Source organism: Zootoca vivipara, chromosome 7 (assembly GCF_963506605.1).
Source record: "Zootoca vivipara chromosome 7, rZooViv1.1, whole genome shotgun sequence".
NCBI lineage: Eukaryota > Metazoa > Chordata > Lepidosauria > Squamata > Lacertidae > Zootoca > Zootoca vivipara.
In genome coordinates this window covers 64,779,221-64,779,757 of record NC_083282.1, presented here as the reverse complement: position 1 = coordinate 64,779,757, position 537 = coordinate 64,779,221, and positions in this window count along the sequence as shown.

Sequence of the window (537 nt, the reverse complement as noted above, 5' to 3'; positions counted from 1 at the left end):
TGCTATGTTGTCATGCTACACTGTCTTGCATCATCCCTCCATGCTAACAAAAAAAAGTGGGAGGGGAGCAGGTTGTCCCTTTTTGTCAGAGTGTGCCTGACACTTTCCTTGCTTCACCGCTTGTAATTATGAACGAATTAGAGCACCATTGTCCTCTGTAATAGTAATTTATGCGCAGCATACCTTTGTTCACCCTCTCTGCTTTCATTCATTTAATTCCAATGGGAGTTGTGCATTTTCTCACATACAGATTGCTATGCATCCCAGTAAGTACGTCATCATCCCAAACAATCAATTGCCCTATTTGCTGTTCAGTTGTGTGTGAGCAAATAATTCCCACCATTTAAAACAATAAAGTGGCACAGGTTATATTGACCTTGGTAAATGTTTGAGCTAGAAGGAGGAAATGCAGGAATGACTGCAGAGAAGGAACTGGGAGTAATAGCTACACCTGCATAGTGTCATTAGGGCAAACAAGCCTACTCCCTGGTAGTTGCAGAGGCAGGAGATGCACATTGGGCTGGATTGAAAGATTCA